The 22,228-nt window shown below is 37.9% G+C and overlaps 1 protein-coding gene across 1 annotated transcript in view; it reads right to left on the bottom strand.

Moving 5' to 3' along the window:
- The window catches only part of LOC150102899 (tRNA (34-2'-O)-methyltransferase regulator WDR6), a 624,232-nt gene extending 603,014 nt beyond the window's left edge, over positions 1-21,218 (bottom strand). Inside the window, exon 1 of the mRNA XM_090398196.1 lies at positions 21,143-21,218. The gene's annotated coding sequence lies outside the window, so the exon portion shown is untranslated. The remainder of the gene's footprint in view (positions 1-21,142) is intronic.
- Positions 21,219-22,228: the final 1,010 nt, after the last annotated feature.

Here is a 22,228-nt window from a genome sequence, read left to right as displayed (position 1 = left end):
GCTTTTATTCTTGTTATTATTACTAATTAATAATATTGTTACTTCTAAACTATCAAGAAAATTTTATTTAAATTCTCAATAATGGATGCAAAAGTAAATATCCCAAAAAACTTATGTTATTTATACAATGAATAGATACTTACTAAAAGCAACTTTTATTTAAATTCTTAATCTTCTTCTCTCTTCCATCATCTGTGTGGATAATGATGAGGTCGAATGAACTCTTTCCACTTCTGTCTGTCCCGGGAGAGTCCAAACAATTCTGTCCAGTTTGGTGTTGCTTGTTGTGATTTGGTTTTCAGGTCCTCTTTTATTGTCTATCCATCTAATTCTGGGCTGTCCTTTGGATCTTTTACCTTCCATTGTTGTATTCAGGGCTTTAGATGGCAGTCTTTTTGTTCCCATTCTGGTCATATGGCCAAACCATCGCAGTCTTCTTTCTTGGATTTTGTCTATTATTGTTATTTCTTGTTTTAGTCATTTCCTTATGTCTTCGTTTCTTATTCAATCCAGCAGAGATACTCCAAGTAATCTTCTTAGCCAATCCAGCAGAGATACTCCAAGTAATCTTCTTAGCCAACCCATTTCAGTAACTAATAATTTTTCTCTTCAGCCTTTTTGAGATTCCAGCATTCACTTCTATAGAGGAGTATTGGGAGGACCATTGTTTCATAGATTCTTACTTTTGTTACTTGTTTGATGTCTCTTGACTTCCATATTTTATTAAGTCGTCCAAAAGTTTCGGATGCTTGACTGATTCGTTTGTTTATATCTTTTATAATTTCACCATTGTACTCAATAACTCCTACAAGGTAGGTGAAGTTTTCTACCTGCTCTAGATTCTTACTATCAATTTCCAGATTGGTACTTCTTTTTCCTATTTACATAATTTTTGTTTTGTCTATATTTATGTTTAATCCAGATTTTATACACTCCTCCTTTATTTTATCAGAAATTCGCTGTAGATTTTCTTCTGTGCTTGCAAGTAATGCAATGTCGTCTGAAAATTTTAAATTTGTCACATTTTTCCCATATATTTTGATTCCGGAATCTTCATCATTTAAGGCCTTATTGGTTGCTTCTTCCAGTGCAAGATTGAACAGGTCTGGTGAAAGATTGCATCCCTGTCTTACTCCGCTCTCTGTATGGAACCAGTTGGTTAAGGTGTCCTCCATTCATACTGCACTTTCAGATTTCTCATACAGATTCTTTATTATTCTTATGGTTTTGTTGGGAATTCCAAATTCTTCCATAGTTCTCTTCTATGGATTGAATCAAATGCCTGATGAAAGTCTATGAAATTTATGTAGCAACTTTGGTTGTACGCTAGCGTCTTTTCTATTAGCTGTCTTAAGGTGAATAGTTGATCAATTGTGCTTTGCCCTGGTCTGAAACCTGCTTGTTCTTCTCCTAGTGCCAGTTCTATATATGGCTTAATTTGTTTTTGGAGTACTTTTTGGAGTACTTTCGAGGAGGCTAATGCCTCTGTAATTATTGCATCTGTTTTATCTTTTTTTGTATATAGGAGTTATGACTGATTTGGTCCAATCAGTAGTCACTGCTTCGTTTTTGTAGACCCTTTCAAATAATGTTTTTAATGGTTCCAAAAGTTGTTCCTTTCCTGCTTTTAAGAATTCTGCAAGTATTTGATCAATGCCAGGTGCTTTTCTAGTTTTGAGTTTTTCTATGCTGTGTGCTATTATTTCTTTGCTAAAAATATTTGTTTCCTCTTCCATTTCAGTGGCTGGAATCGTAATATCCTGGGAGCTGTTTTGATTATATAAATCTTTGAAGTATTCTTCCCATCTGACCATTCTTTTTGTTTTACTTTCAATTAGTTGTCCCTCTTTGTTTTTGATTATTAAAATTTTTGTTGTCCGTGTCTTACTAATTTGGTCTATTTGTTTATATAATCCATGAAGGTTATTTTCTTTTGATAGCTTTTCTGCCATTTTGCATTTTTCTTCTAACCAGTTATTCTTGTCTATTTTGACTAGTTTTCTAATTTCTCTGGTTAATCTATTATATTCATTTCTGTTATAGTTCTGTTTTAGTTTCATGCTTTTCCTTTGATCGCTTAACCTTTTTACTTCATTCGAGATTCAATTCTTTTTACTTTCTCTTTCTGTGTAACCTATTGTTTTTTCTGCCGAATTTAATATTATTTCCTCTAATTTGCACCAATGTTCTTCGATGTTTATATTCTGTTTTGGTAGTTCCTCCAGGTTTTTATCTAGTTCTAGTTGATATTTTCTTAGAATATTGTTGTCTTGTAGTTTTTTTACATTCATTCTACTTTTGACTCTAAATGTGCTTCCAGATTTTAACTTTATTCTTAGGTTTGCTAATATTAGCTTATGGTCTGATCCACAATCTGCAATTTAGGATACTTGATTTCCATCTTTCGTTTACAATAATATAGTATCATATGGTTTGTCTGTCTGGTGATATCCATGTCCATTTTCTTTAGGGTTTTGGATGTTTAAAGAGAGTGTTGGTTATTGTTAGTCTATTATTTGAGCAGAAGTTTAGCAGTCTTTCGCCACATTCATTGCTTTCTCCATACCCGAACTTACCGATTACTCTTGGCCAGGTATCCCAGTCTATGTCTACTTTTGCGTTTAAGTCCCCCATTACAGTTAGGAGATCTGGTGTACTGCTTTTTGCAAATCTATATAGTACTCCTCAATGTCTTCTTCTGATGATGTCGAAGTTGGTGAATATACTTGAATAATAGTTAGTGATCCGACCGATGTTTTAAATCTTGCTTTAATTATCCTAGGTGAGATAGGATTGTAGGACAATAGAGAGTTTTGAGCCTTTGGTTTTAATATAAGTGCTACTACTCCTTCGTGTTTGTTATCCTCCCTGCCTGAAGTTAAGATTTTGTACTGTCCATGGTGGAATTCTCCTTTTTCAGTCCATCTGGTTTCACAGAGTCCAATCACTTTCCATTGGTAGTTGTCTAATTCATGCAGTAGTATTTCCAATGCTCCTTCCTGGTGAAGAGTTCTTACATTTCTATGCTTGTTATGTTTTTCCTGTCTATTAAGTGATGTTTTGTTCCAATAGCATATTTTTCGCCTTCACTATCTTGGCTCCCCTAATAGTGAGTGCGACCCTTGTTTGACTGGGTGACGGTCGAGCCGGCATGTATCTTTAGGTTGGTTAGAGTTCATTCAGTTTCAATGGTTAAGTTTTTGTCAGGTGTCAACCACCACTCCTTGACCTGAATTCAGCCGCTTTTTTTTAGTAGATAGTGGAAACTACAGTTTGAGAGGAAAGAGTCACCCCCTCGCCCTCGAGTTGCTCTAATAGCACGGGGGGGAAGGAGTAAGAAGTAAGAGTGTAGAGAGAAAGAAGAGTAGAAGACCAGTCTCCAGATTTGATATACCAAGTGTATGTTGTATGAAGTAAGATCAAGTCTAGCTTGGGTATCTCGGGTTTGTCGTGCCCATACTCACCAATGTGAGCCCTGAGATGCAAAAGTAAATATCACACAAAACTTATTTATCTTATACAATGAATATCTATTAAAACTCTCCAAATGAACAATTTAAACATATTTTTTTGGAAGAATGAATTCTTTTCAATAATTCATCATCCTCTGATATTTCACTCATAAAATCTTCACAGGAATCAACCATATTATATTTCACAATAAGAATGGCCTTTATTGTGTCAAGTTTTAATTGTGTTTTCTCTGCAGTCCATAATCCAAGCAATCTCCTAAGCTTGTCATACTGGCAAGTATGACAAGCTTAGGAGATTGCTTGGATCAGTGCCATGGCATGTACAACTGCAAGGGCTGGACGTCGATAGAGCATGGGAAGTGGTCAAGGAGCATTTACAGGAGGTAATGGCCGATTGTATACCCAGGGTCCGAATAGTAAAACAAGTAGAGGTTAAATGGATGAATAACACCATTAAGCTTGAGCTGCAAAAAAAGAAACAACTGTGGAGGGAATTTAAAGAAAGGGGTGACCTGCAGGCACACGAACGGTATAAAGTGCAGGCCAGAAAGGTAACGAGTGTGGTAAAAAAAGCAAAAGCGGACTATGAAAGGAAACTAGCTTTGCAAGCAAAAGAGAATCCAAAACAGTTCTTTCAATATGCTGCAAGCAAGAAAAAAACTGTACACAGTAAAATGATTTTAAGGAATGACGATGGTAAGGAGGTCACTGAATCAGTCGATATAGTGGAGTTACTGAGCGCGCACTTTGCAAAAGCATATCATCCAGGTGGTGACATTGAAAAAATGAAGGAACCATTAGTTTATACGGGAATAGTGATGAATGAAGTGGAGGTGACTAGTCTATTACAGAACCTTAATGTGAACACATCTGTGGGATTGGATGGTATACCGGCACGGGTCTTGCATGAAGCAGCTAAAGAATTATCAGTGGCCTTGACCATGTTGTTTAATCTGAGTCTCAGGTCTGGCTTAGTCCCGAAGGTGTGGAAAGAGGGGAAAATAGTTTCATTGCATAAAGGAGGATCCAAGACTACGGTTGCAAATTACTGACTGATCAGCATATCAGGAGTCGTTGTCAAGGTTTTAGAGAAAGTAGTCAAGGGAAAAATACAGGAATGGATTGATGAAAACGAGATACTGTACAGGGGACAGCATGGCTTTGTGAAGGGTAGATCATGCTTCAGTAACTTGCTCAAGTTTTATAACAAGGTGACGGCTGAACTGGATAAGGGAAATGGGTTTACAGTGATACTGCTGGACCTGGCAAAAGTGTTTGACAGGATACCACGTGGAATACTAACCCGTAAACTACAACATATGGGAATGGATATAGGGTTGGTGAGGTGGATAGGTGGTTGGTTGATGGAGAGATATCAAAGAGTAGTTTATTCAGGAGTAGAGTCCAAAAGACGGCCTGTTACTAGTGGTGTGCCGCAGGGTTCTGTTCTTGGACCACTGCTGTTTAATCTGTTCATTAACGATATAGGGAAGGATCTAAGTGGAACAATTCATTTGTTTGCTGATGATGCAAAGTTGGGTAGGGCAATAGTAAATGCAGAAGATGTCAAAGTCTTGCAGGATGACTTAGATAGATTGGAGTTCTGGGCTAAGGAGAATGGATGTCAATTTAATGTGACAAAATGTAAGGTTATGCATTTTGGGGTGAAAAGATTAGCAGCAGTATACCACATTGGTGGAACTGCACTCCAAGAGATTGATGAGGCCAGGGACTTGGGAGTGTTGGTGGATAGAGAGATGAAGTTTAGGGGGCACACTGCAAAAGTAGCTAAATCAGCTCATCAACTCACTTGGTTGTTGAAAAATACCTTGACAAGCAGAGACAAGCAAGTTATTGTACCCCTGTACCTAGCCTTGATAAGACCTCATCTCGCCTACTGTGCCCAGATTTGATCACCTCGGTTCCTTCTTGATGGGGAGGAGGTGGAGAGGATCCAGAGGCGAGTGACTAAGATGATAACAGGTCTATGGAATGAACCATATGAGAACAGGTTGAAGATTTGTGGGTTGCAGAAACTAGTTGATAGGCGGAGAAGGGGAGATATGATCGAGACATTCAAATTGCTAAAGGGATTCTATAGGATTAATTCAGAGGATATTTTTGAGATCAGGATTGGTGGTGGGAGAACTAGGGGACACCTATGGAAGCTGGGCAAGAGTGTGGTTAGCAGGGGTGTTAGAGCTGGGTTCTTTACTTTTAGAGTGGTAAATGAGTGGAATAAGCTGCCAGAGTCTGTTGTGGGTGCTATGACGGTGAACGAGTTCAAGACAAGGTATGATAGATACTGTGAGAATGTAATCGCATAGTTGTGTGGACATGATGTTTAGGGCCTCCCTCGATGAGTCTAAGGACTCCTGGAGTCGCCCGAAATAATAATAATAATAATAATTTATTCACAACTGAAAATACTCTTTCTGCAACAGCATTTGTTCCAAGTAAGCAAAGGGCAAATTCCACTGTTTTTTTTTTATGTTACTATAAGGAACTTTGTGTTTCTCAAAAAACATAAATATCTCAACCCATCTATCTACTGTGGGAGTTTTTTCTCCTTCCATTATTCAAATTTTGAATAAATTATATACTTCTTTAAACAAGAAACCTTCATCAAAAACATTATTTTCATATATTCCATGATTTTTTCCAAAATTAGAATCTATATACTCCAACGATGCCTCAAAATTATGCCATGATATCCTACTTTTAAAGTTCACCCATTTAAATGTCTTAATTTCCAGGAACTGGGATGACCACATGTCCAAATATTCCAAACAATTACTGTAAAAAGTTTTAACATGAGAAATAAACAAATTTTTTTATGCTTCCCTCATTTTCTAAAATTCTAAAATCTCTTCTTATGCCAATAGGAAAGTAGTTTGATTCGAGACATTCTCTGTATTTTGCTTTTAGCATATCAAGTTCCTCTGAGACGTCCATTATTGTACAATCATTTCCTTCAATGTTGTTTATTTTTTTAAACGGTATATATAAGAACACAGAAAAATAAGTAAATAATTAATTTATTAACTTATTGCTGATATTTCGCTGGTGTTATAACCAGCATCTTCAGAACACAAAAACACAGTTTTTGTGTTCTGAAGTCACAATCACAAAACACAGTCACAATACGCGAGACTGTAACAACATGGTGTAATCAACGGACTAGTTAAACAAAATTGTAGCAGCAACACAGAGACCTGATTTTGGCACCCTCTATCTGGAAAAAAAAAAAAAAAAAAAATGCAGCTATCACATAAGACTAGAGTCCTAAACAGAAAAAAAAACGATACTAGTTTTTTCTTACGATGACACTCTCCCAGATTTTAGGCAAATTTATACAGCCATATTTGTTGAGATTTGGAGTGTGTTTCAGGGCTTCTGTTGTCTCTAAGAACAATCTCTCCGACTTGTAAGAGATTCTATGCAGTACTTTCCAGTTGACCTGTGTGCAGGGGGTATCCAGAGCAAGGTCCGACTTGCCATAGTGATAATGCCGGATGTATCTTTTGTGTTCGCTGATGCGGATGTTCACAGTTCTTCCTGTTTGACCGTAGTAGGCTTGATTACTGATTACTTGAGTAGGCTGGAAGAACACAAAAGTACTGCACAGAAGCTCTTACAAGTCAGAGAGATTGTTCTTAGAGGCAACAAAAGCCCTGACACACATACTCCAAATCTCAACAAATATGGTTGTATAAATTTGCCTAAAATCTGGGAGACAGTCATCTTAAGAAAAACTAGTACTGTTTTTTTTTCTCTGTTTAGGACTCTAGTCTTATGTGATAGCTGCAATTTTTTATATTTTTTTTCAGATAGAGGGTGCCAAAATCAGGACTCTAGTCTTCGTGTTGCTGCTACAATTTTGTTTAACTAGTCCGTTGATTACACCATGTTGTTATAGTCCCACGTATTGTGACAAAATGCGTTTTTGTGCTCTGAAGATGCGGGTTATAACACCAGCGAAATATCAGCAATAAGTTAATTAATTAATTATTTACTTTTTCTGTGTTCTAATATATACCGTTAAAAAATAAACAACATGTACAACGAACACATAAGTCTGTCCACACATTTCCTTCAATGTCAGAAACACTGAAGGAAATGTGTGCCTCAAATACTGATGCCTGACTATGAAGAAATGTTAACCACAACATATTTCTTATCAAGGGATAAGAAATATGACTTCAATGGACTATATAATTTCAGAATCCTCTCAATCACAGGCATTAAACCTAGCCATCTAGTTTTACTGTAGCCTAGTATTTTGTGATATTCAACTTCTGCTTCTTCACAGAGTTCGTTCAAAGATTCTACTCTGACCGTGTAAATGTAAAAATGGCTATATGTTTTTGTTACAATAGACTATGTCTAGTGATAAAAGATCAGCAGCAGTTTGAATGGCATTGTGAACTATATGAGCTGCACAACCTACTCCAATAATATTTTGCTCTAAACTTCGGTCCAGTATAGCGAAGACATTGTTAATACCCTTTCTAGCTACACCACCAAAATTAGTATTTGCATTATCAGCACAATATACAACAACCTTCTTAGATAAATTGTTTTTTTTAAAGAACAGTTAAGATAGAATTGCTGATAAGCTCTGCAGTTTTCCCAGGTAGGGACACAAAATCAATAATCTTATTCTTCACACCACTTTTTGAATCAAAATAACGAATGATAGTAGGAAAAAGTTTTACATCTTTTATGGTTTGATGCATCAGAAAACAAACCTCAACACACGTATTTTTTTTTTGGATGTTCTTTGCTTATGTGACCAGATGTACATCATAATGCTGTACATCTGGTCACATAAGCAAAGAACATCCAAAAAAAAATACGTATGTTGAGGCTTAAGTGCTGTGAAGAATTCATGTTAGAGGTTTAATGGAATATTAAAAAATATTTGAAACCCCTCATTGGTCTTACCTCATCTTATGTAAAAAACTCCACCCATTTTAAAAACTTCATTGAAAATCTTACTTTAAATAATACAGATATATTAGTCAGCTTTGACATCATCTTTGTTTACAAATATTCCCCTAATTGACATCTTATCACTCTTAAAAAACCTTTTTCCTTCTGATATCTTAGAGCTCTTTTTCTTTGCCATCAACTCTGGTTATTTCTCTTGGAAGAACAAAATCTACAGACAGATAGAGGGAACTGCCATGGGTTCCCCCCTCTCACCCCTTCTTGCCAATTATTACAAAAATTTTGAAAAACGAGCCATTGACTCTCCCCCCTCTCAAACCTTCTATCTTAAGATATGTAGATGATGTGTTCTCTATTTGGCCTCATGGCCCAGACACATTAGATTCCTTCCTCAGTCACCTCAATAGTCTACATCCAAGAATCCAGTTTACGATGGAAAAGGAAAATAACAATAGTTTACCCTTCCTAGACACCTTGGTAACATGCATTCCTAATGGTAACCTTTCTTTCTCTGTATATAGAAAACTTACTCATACATTCACAAACTCTCCCACCACCACCCCTCCCAGCAATATGGCATTATTAAAACTCTGACCAATAGAGTCCACAATCTTTGTTTCAGTAAAACTGCCCTGTCAACCAAACTCAAACACATACACAACACCTTCCTTTCCAATGGCTATAATGACTACAAAATTAAAAAAATAATCAAGTCCTTCTCCATTCCCCGACCATCTCTTCAGAAGGACTTCAGAAATGCCATCACTATTCCTTATATCCGTGGTACTTCAGAAAAAATAGCCAGATCATTAAAAAAGTACGACCTCCATACAGCTTTTAAGCCCCACCGTAAACTTGCTACCCTTATCCGCTCCACTAAAGACCAACTCCCTCCTCTTTCAGTGCCTGGTGTATATAGAGTACCTTGGTGTATATAGAGTGGTGTATATAGAGACCGTCGGAATCGAACGTGTAACGGTGGAAGACAAAACAAAGCTAAGTTACTGTATTTAGTTATATTTCATTTTATTTAATTATATTTAGTACTTAAATGTTCTGATGTTTGTACTTTTTTTTTCTCTTATTTATTAATTGAATAATTATTAAAGATTACGCTACTCGGCAGTAAGGAATGATGGTGGATTCAGCAGCAGTCGCAAGTGGCATAACGCCAAGTCCTCCGCCATTTAAGAACTCAATTATTAGCAATATCATAAGGGACTTTGTGGCATGCAGTACTTGCGGCATGTATGCGTCTCCGGAATTACATATGTGGCTTGTTAAAGAGAGTGGAGAGCGTATGTGCGCAAAATGCAGGCAGTTGGAGGAAATAAGTACATTAGATATATCGATATCCGACTTTGTTGCTCCAGGAACGGAGAATGAATGTAGGAAGACAAGTAGTATGATAGGAGAGAATGAGAAAATAATAGTTGATAGTGTGGAAGGTGTGAGTGACTGTGGAAGTTTAGGAGATGGTTTTGTTTGGGAGAGTGAATTTAGATTAAGAGTGACTGACCTGCAGAGGGAGATAAATGAGTTGAAAGAGGAGGTGGAATGTCTTGTGAATGAGAGCAGAAGTATGAAAGATAAGATTAGGAGAATGGAAGAGATAAATGCAAGGCGAATCAGAGTAGGAGAGAGAGAGAATTTAGGGAGCATGAGTGAGAGGTATGGGGGTGCTAGAAGAGGAGAGAATGGAAACAGTAGAAGAGAGGGAATGAGAAAGAGGTATGGGAATGCTAGCAGACAAGAGGATGGAAACAGTAGTAGGAGAGAAAGAATGAGAGAGGGATATGGAAGTGCTAGAAGTGGAGAAAATGGAAACAGTAGGAGAGAGGGAATGAGAGAGATGTATGGGAGTGCTAGAAGAGGAGAGAATGGAAACAGTAGAAGAGAGAGGTATGGGAATGAAAGAAGAGGAGAGAATGGAAACAATAGGAGCGAGGGAATGGTAAGAGGTATAATGTACGGCGACTCAATGATCCGTGGTGTTCAAGATAGGATGCGTGAGGAGTGTTTGCCAGGAGGAACAATAGAAAGGGTGGCTATGGCAATTAAGAGAGGTGAAAGGGTGGATGAGATGATTGTGATGGTAGGAACGAATGACTTGAGTGGTAACGTAAGTCGGGCAGCGAGAGATATGACATTTTTGCTTGAGACTGTACGGAAGAAGACAGAGAGAGGAAAAATAGTGTGCGTGTTGTCTAGGTATGATAATGATGAGCTGAGCAGAAGAGCAGTGATATTGAATGGCATAATAGCGAGAATGTGTGACAAGGGAGGACTGGTATATGTGGATGCTTTGAGTGTGTTTGAGGAAAGAGAGGAGTTGTATGCGAGAGACCGTTTACATTTGAATGAGGAAGGACGTAGGCATCTGGAGAGATTGCTGTTCTGAACGAGTCAGTGTGTCCCAGGGAGGATGATAGCAGGGGTGGCCTCTTGAGGGAATGGATACTTGGGAGAAGGGAGACAATGTCAGGTAACACTGAGCCCAGTGGAGTCTAGAAGGGATAATGCTGGGTATACAAACAATGGCATTTATATGCTGTATACTAATGCCAGGAGTATCCGGAATAAGGGAGAGGAATTGGTGGCGCAGATAGCATCAGCCTGGCCAAAAATTATTGTGATCACTGAGACGTGGTTGACAGAAGGGGATATAACAACAGGAATAGAAGTCGCTGGGTATAGCATTTTTCGTCAGGATAGGAGGGGAAAGCGTGGTGATGGGGTGCTGCTTATGATAAGTGATGACCTATGTCCTCTAAGAGTGGAGAATTTGGAAGGAAGTGAGACAAATGATTTTGAGAGCGTATGGTGTGAGGTAGAGGTAGGCAAGACAGGATATTTAGTGGGGTGTTGCTACAGACCCAGGAGCACAGAGGATGGGGACCAGGAGATGTTTAGACAGCTAAGTTTGGCAAGTGCAAGAAGAATGATTGTTATGGGAGATTTTAACTTCAGTAGTATAAATTGGAGAGAGGAAGATGCATGTAGCAATAGGGGAATGGAATTTCTAGAATTCTTGAGGGACAAATGTCTTAGGCAACATGTAACAGAGGGAACAAGAGGTTCAAAAATTTTGGATTTGGTTATAGCATCAGAAGAGTTGATAATAACTGAGTTGACGTCTCTCCCACCAGTTGGAGAGAGTGACCATATGGTGTTGACTTGGAAAATGAATAGACATGCAGGAGTATCAAAGAGACGGGAACTTATGTGGAATTATAAGGCAGGTGATTATAATAGTCTTAGACGTCAACTTCGGGAAGTTTCATGGAGGGAGGAATTGGAAGGCCGGGATATCACCAGTGCGTGGGAAAGTGTGAAAGAATATTTGTTATCAGCAATGGTAAGTTGTATACCACGAGTGAAGAAGAGGACGCAATTTGGAGTAAAGCGGATGACAAACAATATTAAACAGGAATTGCATGCGAAAAAGAGGCTATGGAAGAGATATAAGGAGACAGGTGAAGAGATGCATGAGGAATATAAGGCACAGGCCAGAAGAGTGACTAGTGTGGTAAGGAAAGCGAAACTCGAATATGAGAGGAGATTGGCCCTAAGATCCAAAAGAAAATCCTAGGGAATTTTTTAGCTATGTGGCCAGTAGGAGGAGAAATGACTGTGGAAGAATGATATTGTGGGATAAAAATGGGAATAGAGTGACTGATGCAGAGGACATAGTGGAATTGTTCAATGAACACTTTATTGGAGTATTTCATCCAAGAGGAGTCAGTTTTAATGCTAGAGGGATAGGACTGGTACGAGGTCTGGAGGTACAGGAGGAGAGTGTGTTTCAGATACTGAGTACTCTGGATGTCAGTAAAGCTGTGGGACTGGATAGTATTTCGCCACGAGTTTTGAGAGAATGTGCTAGGGAATTGACAGTACCTTTAACGTGGCTTTTCAATGAAAGTCTGGCTTTGGCAAAAGTGCCCAGGGAATGGAAGGAAGGTAAGATAGTGCCATTGCATAAGGGTGGTAACAGACTGTAAGTGTCTAATTATAGGCCAGTCTGTGTGTCATCAGTAGTTGTTAAGATCTTGGAGAAAGTAGTGAGGGACCGTATACAGCATTGGGCAGATGAGGGTAATGTTATCTGTGAGAATCAACATGGATTTGTGAAAGGATGCTCTTGTTTTAGCAATATGCTAGCCTTTTATAATAAAGTTACAAGAACATTAGATGAGGGAAAGGCATATACTGCAATTTTCTTAGACTTGGCGAAGGCATTTGACAGGGTGCCACATGATAAGCTGATATTTAAGTTGCAGCACATGGGTCTGGATGTCAGATTGGTCAACTGGATTCAGGATTGGCTGTCTGATAGGTATCAGAGAGTTGTGTATGGTGGAGCAGTTTCCAGGAGGCAGAGGGCTACAAGTGGGGTCCCACAGGGCTGAGTACTAGGACCTATATTGTTTAACCTTTATATCAATGACATAGCCAGTGGATTGCAGGAGGATATTCAGTTGTTTGCGGATGATGCGAAGCTGGGAAGGATTATTAGTAATAGTGCAGATGTGGTAGCCCTGTAAGAGGATTTAAATAAGCTAGATAGATGGGCAAATGAATGGGGGTGTCAGTTTAATGCAGCAAAATGTAAGGTCTTGAGGTTTGGGAAACATCGATGGGATGCTGCATACTCTATGGGAGGAGTTATACTGGAGGAAGTAGGGGAGACAAGAGATCTGGGGTTGATGATTGATAGAAACCTGAAGTTTAGGGGACATATTGCAAAGGTGGTGAAGGTAACACAGAGGATTGCTGCTATTATGAGAAGGACACTGACCTGCAGAGATAAGAGGGTTATCATTCCGTTGTATAAGTCTCTGATCAGACCACACTTGGACTATTGTTCCCAGGATTTGAAGGGGATAAATTAACTGTGGAAAGGATACAAAGACGGATGACAAAGATGGTTTCAGGACTGTACAAGGATAGTTATGAGGATCGGCTGAGAGAATGTGGACTGCAGAGTTTGGTGGATAGAAGGAGAGGTGATATGATTTAGACTTTTAAACTGTTGAGAGGTGGTTACAGGGTTGACACTGGGGAGTTCTTTCGCTTGGTTGATCAGCGGGAAGGAGTGATGACAAGAAGCCATCCCTGGAAGTTACGAAAGGAAACTGTGAGCAAGAGGGTAAGGAGTGGTTTCTTTGTGTGGAGGGTGGTTGAGCCGTGGAATGCATTGCCTGATGGAGTGGTGGGAGCGAGAACGGTCAGTGAGTTTAAGGAGTGGTATGATAGACTTTGTGTTTCTCAGGGGGGGGACCTCCCCTCGATGAGTCTTGACAGACTTTATGTCTTAGGAAGGACCTCCCTCGATGAGTCTTTTCACTCCTTGGAGGCCTGAATAATAATAATAATAATAATTGTTCCTGTAAACTTGCCTACTTCAGACAAACAGGCAGGTCAGCATCCATCCAGTTAGAAGAACACAGTTCTTACATCTACAAACACGATTATGGTCAGTCTGGCCTTGCAGACCATGTTTTGGATACATCCCACAGAATCTCCTGGAAAAAAACTACCATGCTCCACCATAGTAAATTCAAAAAAGAAAGACTAGTCTTTGAATCTGCATCTGCACTCAGGAATCAACCTAATTTAAACAAGTATGGTTACATTAAACTTCCCAAAATTTGGGAAACTTTAATTATCAGAGATCCCTCTTTACATCCCAGGCCACCTGCAAATGCCCATAGAGGGCGTACCACCTAGACAGGACTTTATTTTCACTTTGTATTGTATTTGTGTGTGTATTGTTACAAAAAGTTTTTGTAATCCCCGAAGATGTCTCTGTGACGGAGACAAAATATTGGAAGTATTAAAATTAGTTTTAATCCTTTCTCAGTGCTGTTAATATTTCATTAAACCTCTAACATGAATCCAAAAAAAAATGTATGTCTGAATTTCTTCCTATATTATTCTTCATATATTTGTTTTATAACATATCATCCATGCCCTAAGATTTAAGTAAAAAAGCCAATGACATTGTAAAAAAGGGGCACTCCTAAACGAAGGGCTAATATAGTCATAAAAAATAATGAAATATATATTTCTTAACTGATCTATCACAAAGAGTTAATCAGAACCAACCAAAATAGAAGCACTCCTTTTCATTCTACCAACACACTGGATCTTTTCATAACAAGCACTCCCTTCAAATGCACTATAGATAGCTACTCTACTCTTGGCACCATTGATCAATAATCTTTCTCCCAGCAAATCTGTCACATGCCCAATGGCACTAAAACTGTGTCAAATAGGATGACATCTGGGATTTCTAAACCTCGTTTCATCAGAGTAGTGTTTCCACTCTTGTGATCCAAACACCTACTCTGAACTAATAACTGAAATAATCCTTAATGGAAGGCGTGCTTTCATTCCCCATTCTATTGCAAACCTCTAACCTTCATTCAAGCCCCGGTTCTGTAAAAAATGTGCCTCTAAAGTCCGTGATAAAAATACAGCACATGCTGACTGCCTCAAGTCAAGAACATTTTCAAGCATTTCAGTTGGTCAGTTTACACTATAGCTGAAAACTGAAAAATTATCAATAAATCCAAAACAGGCCTCATAAAAATGATTCTGACTTGAACAGATAGCAATAAGCTTGCTATCTGCTCAACTGAAATTTGAGCCTTCTCTTGTTAAGACTGTTAGAGATGAATTCTATCCTTCCTTGTTTCCACCTTTCTCGCATCTTGATGGTACAACAGTAACATCATCCAAAAATGCTGGCAAAGGTTGGTCAATTGGTAGAGCCTCTGCTACTAATGGCTCAGTTAAGTAAGTTTGAGCGCAGTTAGTAGTTGGAAGGGGAACAATCGTTCGATGCTGTTGGCACACTTTCCCTCGATGAGTCTTTGGACTCCCCGGAGGTGTTAAATCCTAATAATAAATAAGGCAGACTTCTAGATATCAGTCTAACTCCAACACTTGCAATATAATAAACTGCTCACTGTACATCTCCTCTGATCTTTTGAAGGAAATCAGAAAAATCCTCAGTCTTTATACCAATAATCAGTCTCCTGGTATAAATTAGTATCCCTCCAGTTGTGCTTAGTCTGCACAATTCTCCTTTTCCTTTCAGCTTAAAATTCTCTGTAGTATGCAATATTGCAGCATGCATCATTCTGTCTACTTTGTGCTAAATCTCTCTCTATGTTGGGGTCCATTTCATAAAATAGCAACTAAAGTGGCTGTATTAACAAAGGAAATGCTTCTGCCAATTTTTCCATTATAAACATTTGAGGGGGGAGGGATTGGTTTCTTCAATGCGTTCTGCTTTTTCTCTCATATTAAACTTGTATGCCTCTAACTTTATAAAGGTCTTCATGTGGAAGTTCTTCTCCAAATCCTCTACATCTTAATCACTGATATCCAATTCCAGCTCTTTATCTGGCAGTACTATCTTGTCCCTAACCTGTTGTAAGGCTTTGTTGAATCACATTAATACATTATTATTATTATTATTTTGGGCTACTCCAGGGAGTCCTTAGACTCATCGAGGGAGGCCTTAAACATCATGTCCACACAACTATTCGACATTCTCACAGTATCTATCATACCTTGCCTTGAACTCGCTCACTGTCATAGCACCCACAACAGACTCTGGCAGCTTATTCCACTCATTTACCACTCTAAAAGTAAAGAACCCAGCTCTAACACCCCTGCTAACCACACTAAAACATATTTTCAGCAGTTTCTTCCAAACACCATTCATACACTCTGCTGTCATTTCACTACATGCTGAATCTACATTTTTGGTGCCTGAGGGTTTTCTCACCCCTTCAGTAGCAGCAATAGCTTGAGAAAGAGTGTTTCTTACATTACAAGGCTTCAATGCAGCAATAACACCTGATGTATGAGCTGGCAGGAGTGAGGTGCTGTTGGTGAGCATGTTAATGGAATGGCCATTGTAAACATCAGTGGTTGTAAGTCACATACATCTTAAGAATGACAGTACTAATTATTAAAATAAGGTCAGTAAAGTATACTTCTAAACTGCAGCCATTTCTTGCTGCTAATCATTATATTTGACTTTTTTTCTTTTTTTTTAAATACGACATTTGTTTATGAAACATATATGATGAGCAACCTCTTGTGTACTCCAAAAATATTAAGGACTGTTCCAGTCAATTACACTCATTCTACTTGTTAATAAAATCAAAATTAATAGGGAGGTATAAAAGTAGAAGGTAAAAGAGAAACAATGAATGACTGCAACTTTAATTAGAAGTTAAACAGATGACCCAAATGAAGAGAACAGTGGAGACTCAATGGCTACTGGTGCATCAGCAGTATAGAAGTTAAATAGATAATTGCAGACAGTTGTAGTTATCCACAAATGATTTATTATTATTATTATTACCACCCCAAGACCTCATGGAGTCAAAGACTCATCTGGGAGGTCCTTTTATCACACACACAGCTTATCATATCGTGTTATAAACACATTCAAACTCTTTGCAGACACCATCTCAGGCAAGGCATTCCAATCATTCACAACTCTGCACAAAAAACCTGCCTCTCACTCCCCTACTCACACCCTCTTTATACAGTTTCCAGGGATGACCTCTGGTTAACACCTGATCTCCCACTATTCTCTGTAAAACTTCTCCAGCATTGATCCTATAACAACCCCTTACCAACTTGTAGGTTTCTATCATATCTCCCCTCTTCCTCCTGTCCACCAGACTCTGCAAATTACATCTTCTCAATCTTTCCTCATACTCGACATTCCAGAGATCAGAAACTACCTTAGTCAGTCTCCTTTGGACCCTTTCCAACATCTCTTCATCCTTCTGAAAACCCAGTGACCAAATCTGGGTACAATAGTCCATGTGTGGCCTAATCAAAGCCTTATACAACGTACAAGAATCTCCCTACTTCTACACGTCAGTGTCCTCTGCATCATTCCTAGAAGCCTTTGTGTTGTCTTCACAATTTTGGCGATGTGTCCCCTAAATTTTAGATCCTTATCCACTATCACCCCCAGATCTCTTATTTCCTCTACCTCCAACAATATATTCTCACCAAGAATAAATTCCGCATCCCATCTTTATGTTTCAAATTTTAAAACCTTACATTTTGCAACACTGAACTCACATCCCCATTTCCGTGCCCAATAAATCAATCTATTCAAGTCTTCCTGTAAGGCCACAACATCTTCACTACACTTCATGGTTCGTCCCATCTTAATGATTTGCTTCTTTAGCAATATTTCAACATCAACACATATTTCATTACTTCATGAAAAGAGATCATACTGCTCAGATAGGTACCAGCTGTTAAATGGGATAATATACTGAGTGCCCGGCACTCGTTGTAATTATCAACCTTTAATTGTTCTGGTGACTGCTCTTTAAGAAGTCTTCAATTAGTGCAATCTTTTACTTTACTGTTTCTATTTTTCCATGAAATAATTATACGATATTAAAATTATTAAAAACATTTATTTGTATCATCAAAACAAATTGTATTTGCATATTTTGTACAAATGCAAACATTATATGGTGCTTTTATAATATATGTAAGCAGTACTTGCTGACATAACAGGCAAAACCAGTTTGCTTCATCTGTAGTTGATATGTTGTTATTATCATTCATTTAAATCGAAAATATATTCTTACATCTAGTATCTGTCAACCACCATTCTCAATGTTCTAGCCTGAACAATACATTTTCCACAGCATATGGTAGCTGTGCAAGTCTAACCATATTATGCATCTAGACAATGCATAAATACTAAACTGAAAAGTGGGAAGAGGAAAGCTTGTATGAAGCAGTAATGTGGGCCAGTTCACTTATACATGAGTGGTCTGAAAAGTTCTTGGCCTAACAATGAAGAAACTATTTTTATTTTTCAACATAATCTCCCTTAAGACTAATATATTTATTCCAAAGATGCTCCAGCACCATTATTCCATCCCTATAGTGATTCTCAGTAAGATCTGCAAAATACCCATCTACAGCTGCAATCACCTCTTGATTCGAAGAAAAACACTGACCAGCGAGGAACATTTTTAGTTTTAGGAAGAGACAGAAGTCAAAGGGACCAAATCTGGGGAATAGGGTGGATGTTCCAACAATTCATAGTGCAGATCCCTTAATTTTTCCATTGCACCTTTGTGGGTAGGTGCATTGTCCTGATGAAAGATGATTTTTTAATTCTGCAAACCGGGTCTTTTCACATGAATTTTTAATACTATTAAAGGCTACTACTATCAGGGCTGGCTCTACCAACGGTGCAACAAGTGCATATTGCACAGAGTGACAAGTGTTTTGGGGGCGGCAAAATTGCCATACACTATATGAAAAATAAATCATTAAAAAGTCATTTATTCCTTCTGTGTTGAAACCAGACTTCAGGATGTAGTTTGCTAAATTTTAACATAATAAAACTTCATTGTACTGTTTATTTTTTTAAAAAATCATAATCATTTAAAATAATGTAGTATTATGTTGTGTTTAATATCACACTGTTATAGCAGAACACCTCTCTTGATTTATTTTTTGGAGTTTACAAATTAATTACAGATACTAGCAATCACAAACATACAGAAATATCATTTATATTTGCTTCCATGCAAACTCCATGAGTTTTGGAGCAATGAAATTATTGATTTTTCAAATAAACCAACTTTTAATAATTGCCACTTTGTTATAATTTAATTAAAATTTACAGCAGGTGCATTTACTCTGCGTTTGACAAGTATATTTGTCTTCGCTTGATTTTTATCACCCATGCAGATGCACATTTTCAGAATGAAATTCCATCATTAAAGGGTTAATTGTCTCTCATTCTGTAAAAAATATAGTTTATGATCATTTTTCACTAACTTATGAATTTTCATTAGCTAATGCTACTATTTAGAATATATGATCAGACATATTGAAGCCTAGCTTAACATCATGGCTTTTAAGATGTCATTAAGAGTTCTTTCAGGGGAAAAGGCAGCAAAATATGCTACCGCATGGGGCGACAAAATTCCGGGATCCGGCCCTGACTACTATTAAAGGCCAAGTGCAAAAACGATAGCTACTGTCAGTGTTAATTCCTCAGATCAAACTGGGTATATAAAGGACAAGCATAAGGCAAGGAATGTCATCCCCAGAACAGTCCAGGACCATATTACATGCCTACAGGAAGAATGGTCAAAAATTCCCATTGATCGTTATGGTATGCTTATGGAAAGCATGCCTCGTAGGACTGCTGTATTCATTGGAACGATGAATACAGCAATCCTATGAGATGAATACAGCAATGAACACAGCAAAAATATGTACGAGCATGCATGTATGTATATATATATACACACACACACACAAGCGCCCGCGTGGGTGGTCTGAAAAGTTTTCAGCTTACCAATGAAAAAACAAATTTATAATTTCAAAATTATTTTTATTTTTCAACATTTAATACATTTATTCCAGCGATGCTCCAGCACCATTATTCTGTCTTTGTAGTGGTTCTCACTAAGATCTGCAAAATACTCCTCTACAGCTGCAATCACCTCTTGATTATTATTATTATTATTATTATTATTATTGACACCTCCAGGGAGTCCTAAGACAGCGAGAGAGGGCACCTACTCTACAACTCTCCATCTCCACCACTCAACCTCATCCACAAACCGCCTCATCTACACCAAAGCCATCTACTGTCCACCATTACCACTATTATTTTCACAGACAACTACAAACATTCATACCCACAGCGGGATTCGAACCAGCAGCCTTTTGGCTGGGAGAGGTTAGCTGGATAAGCTAACCACTCAGCCAACCAGCTAACCACATTGCCAAAACACCTTTGTGGACAGGTGCATTGTCCTGATGAAAGATGATTTTTTTTCTTCTGCAAACAGGGTCTTTTCTCACGAATTTTTTCGTCTAGTATGGTTAAAAGATCACAATAATATTCCCGGGTTATTGTTTTACTCTTTTCAAGACAATTAATAAACAAATCGCCTTTAGCATCCCAAAACACCGATGATATGACATTGTCCTCTTTGGCGCTGAACAACCGGCTTCTGTCCACTGCTTTGACTGCTGTTTGGATTCTGGTGTGTACTGGTGAATCCAGGTCTCATCCATAGTAATAAATCGACCCACAAAATCAATTTTATTCTTCTTAAAACGCTCCAAGCACTGTTGAGATATTTTCATGCAACTGCGTTTTAATCTTGGTGAGCAAGCGCATCCATCTTGCGTAAAGCTTTTTCATTTGCAAGAGGGGTCGTCGAAAACCACTAACCTAATGAAGATATATGCAATCGACAGTGATCCTACGATCATGACGCTAATGTTAAGTTCAACTTTTTTTTTTTCTGATCTGCAAAGTGAGCCACTAAAAAATGAACTCTTTTCATTTTTAGTTTTCCGTTTTACTCATCTTTGTTGCTTCACTTTTCCTTATGTAGAATCTTTTTTTTTTTTTTCTTTTTAACTATTAAATTCGCAGAATATGCGCAGAACACGCATGACAGACAGTTTTGATCGTTCATTATTATTACGTGACTTCTCCAAATGAGTCATCGGCAGAGAGAACCCACACAAACCATAGCAAGATATAGCACAACTCTTCAAAGAGACAAAATAACTATATATAAGAACTTTACAAAAGAACTTGATATACACAAAGAACGGCAGATTAGTGATCTGAAGTCTATGTATATTATAAATAAAAAATTAATTACCGACAAACAAATACGACCAACAGAAATGAAGTGCAGTTACTGAACATCTTTTTAAGGACTGCTCCACGAAGAGACTACTATTGAATTCCATGATTACAGTGCAATTCCACAAAGCATAAATAACACTGATCACAACACACAAACATACAAAAAACAAAATAACATGAAACACGTGTTACTAAAGCATGGGCAATGAGCGACGCCATTTTAAATTCCCCATTTTTAAACATTTAATTCCCCATCAAACACACGCACATACATGAAATCAAAGATACTTCAAGGACAGTTTGCTCATCCGAATTACAGATATATGCAATATTAAAAACGGAAACTACAACATCTTTATCTTCCACTTACGCGTTGCCCTTATTAAACTTAACGAATAACATTTCTGGCTAGATGGGTGAAGCAAAATTGCTTTTCGTATTCCCCTTTGTCTGAAATAAAAAACTTTGAATGGAGTGTTTGATAAGCCACATGCTCGCCCAGTGAGGGCAGTGAAATTAGTTGTGTTCAGCTGTACTTAAGATATATTTTGGCCTTTTATATTTGTAGCTTTCCGCTTCATTATATTCCGAAGCTTTATTGATCAACGGGTTTGGGTGGTTGCTAGTCTTGGTAAAGAATTTCACTATTAGATCTAGAAGAAGAGAAAAGATGTAAGGAATGTTGAATTCTCTATGGATCTGGGTGTTTCTGATAAACCAAGGAACATCCAGAATCATTCTCAGGCAATTAAACTTAACAAGAATAAGACATTCCTTTTATAAAACATAATTGGGTGGGCAGTAGATGGCGTTGATAGAAATGATTGGTAGAAGTTCGGTGTAGTGGGGGAGACAGTTGTATAGTATAAGGCTCTAAATAGTTAAAGTCTTAGTATAGTAGGTGTCCTCACGCGATTCGTCTTCGGGCTCCTTTGAGGTGTCACAAATAATAATAATAATTATTAATGCACTGACAGGGAGGTCAATCCTATGTGCATAATATTCTTATGTCTTGCTCTTTCGTCCCTTTTATTTATATTTTGCAGTTTCTGTTATCTATTACTTTATGACATCAGCCATTCTGTTGCCGACAAATTTA

This window comes from Typopeltis vanoorti, chromosome 9 (assembly GCF_054136105.1).
Source record: "Typopeltis vanoorti isolate ZY-2024b chromosome 9, IOZ_Tvanoo_1.0, whole genome shotgun sequence".
NCBI classification, from domain to species: Eukaryota; Metazoa; Arthropoda; class Arachnida; order Uropygi; family Thelyphonidae; genus Typopeltis; species Typopeltis vanoorti.
Note: the sequence above shows the minus strand (reverse complement) of the source record. Positions and strands in the feature narration are given on the sequence as shown.